General features: G+C 35.0%; 1 pseudogene; it reads left to right on the forward strand.

The window, feature by feature from the left end:
- Window positions 1–1,447, forward strand: part of LOC102502980 (eukaryotic translation initiation factor 3 subunit H pseudogene) — an 8,705-nt pseudogene extending 7,258 nt beyond the window's left edge.
- The last annotated feature ends 964 nt before the right edge of the window (window positions 1,448–2,411 follow it).

A 2,411-nucleotide genomic window follows, 5' to 3' on the forward strand; every position in this document is an offset into this window, starting at 1 on the left:
AAAGAGGAAGAGAAAAAGGCATAAGTAACAGGGAGGGAGAGGGGGAGAAGTAGATAAACCATAACTTCCTTTCCTGGCACCCTTTCTCTTTGCTATACATTTATGTATAAAATTGTTATTCAAATGTTAAGTGATCATGAGGGATTTTTAGCATAATAGTAAGAAACAGCATTTTAAAATTTGAGGTCTGTGAAGTGTTCTGAAATGATTTTCTAATGGCTAAAATTAGCTAACTTATTGAACTCTTTTTGTATCAGGCACTGTGCTAGAGCTTTCAGATATGAATGCTAATTATCTCATTACGCTGCCAACAGTTCTATTTCCTTTCCCACAAAGGAAATTCTCCAGATACCCATGTATCTGAAATGTTTTTGTCTTTGTCCTACCTAACCACAGAGAGGTTTCTAGTACACTTGTAGGCACATAAAACAATTAAAGCCTTCCTTTACGCTTGACGTGTATTTCAAAACTTCAGCATTAGAAAGGACTATAGAGATTACTCCAAAATTTTAAACCTCTCTGTGTTTCACAGATATGGAAACTGAGTTCTGGAATACTAAGTAACCTATGCAAGGTTAAACAACTGGCGATTGTCCAAAGGGACACCTGAATTGAGCATCTGGCTGTTGTCTTAAACATTTAGTAATATCCTTGGTGTCTACACAGCAGTACTGTGTTATCTTCTCTTAATTTTCTAGCATCATGTTTTGAAATTGTAATTGTATCCAAATTTAAACCAAATTATGGTTGTCAAATTATTTTTGCTTCACTCAACATTCTTTTTAAAAGGTTACCTAGATGGCTAAGATATTTGAACATCTAATATAAAAGAGCTAAGAAAGGCCATGGGCCTACAATATTTGCTATGTCAAAAGTAGATAATATTCCACTCAGAAAAGTAAATGCTACTAAAACTGAAATTAAGCAAGTTTCTAAGTAAATCAATATATGTATTTTGTATCAAAGTGACCCCAGATAAATTTATAATCTTCTATATAGTACAGTTATTACTTTTAATTTTATTAAACTTTGTTCTCAGAAGATAGAGTTGTGATAAATCATTTTTTAACCATGTTATTAGTATCTGCATTATTGAGACAGCTGTGTATTAATTAAATCACACTTTCATTTCTTTGTGGGAACACAGATCCAAAGGGACATTTCCCAGATTCCCCTCCTTGCAGAGTCTGAACAAAGGAATATGAAGAATTACTCAGTTTTGGCTCTCTCATTTTCCTGTCCCCATCTTACTTTTAGGCCATTGACAGAGTTAAGAGACAGAAGGTCCTATTTTTTGAATGAAATTTGCCTTTGTCTTCTCATCTTTTAGCTGTTGTGGACAGCTCCCAATATTCCTCTTCATATTGTAACTCTCACACTTCTTTTTCCTCTCTTACCTACCTATTCCTCTCTTCAGCTTTTCTTTGGTTCAGGATCACCTTTGTAATCTGTTGCCATGGTAATAGGCACTGTAACTGGCCCAAGGTCAAAAGGGGGAGAGCAGCTTTTGTTTCTGATGTCTGTCCACTTCAGCTTTGTTGTCTCTTTATCCATTTAATGTTTTATCCCCTACCCCCACTCTCAAGCTACCAAGACGACCCGGTAACTTTTCTTCATTCCTAGAGACTCCCATTATGGATCTTCTTTCTCTGGAAGATTTAAAATCACATGGATCAATCTTTTCTTCAACACATGATTTTCATTCCAAGTAAAGAGTGTTCAGTTTTCTTAGGTTTTGTGCTTTGAGTTCCATGAAAGACAATGAAGTAAATTCAAATATGCCATAATTTCTTCATTATAATTTCTGGCCTACACGTAATTGTGAGGTACCTGTATGTTTTTCTAAAACATGCATAGCGGTATGTACTAAATCAAGTACATACACATATTCATCATCTTGAGCATTTAACATTACATTGTGTTATGCATATTCAATAATCATTTCACTAGGATTTTTTTCCCTTGGAAGTATATGTTGAACTGTCAGCATTTTTCATTCTGCTGTGGTACATTGTTCCACAACTAATTCCACTTGTTTAATACATTCTTCTGTCTATTTTCTACTGAACCCTCTCACCAACCACACCCCCTCCACGAAGCTTCTAGTATTCTCTATCTACTTCCATCAAGTTCTTCCAGCTTTCACTAATGAATGAGGACTTTCAATACATGTTAAGCTGGAGCATACAGCATTTGTCTTTTGTAGATTGGCTTATTTCACTTAGCTCTAAATATTCTGGTTCACCTACTTTGTCTCAACTAACAGGATAATGTTCTTTATGGTCAAGCAGTGTTCCATTGTGTGTATTTACCATGTCAGCTTGATATAATTCCAACGATGTCTTTTTTTATGTTGTTTCCTATGTCTTAGCAGTCTTATTTAACAAATCTTTGCCTGCTCTGATATCTTG

Source organism: Tupaia chinensis, unplaced genomic scaffold, assembly GCF_000334495.1.
Source record: "Tupaia chinensis unplaced genomic scaffold, TupChi_1.0 Scaffold000410_1, whole genome shotgun sequence".
Lineage (NCBI taxonomy): Eukaryota > Metazoa > Chordata > Mammalia > Scandentia > Tupaiidae > Tupaia > Tupaia belangeri.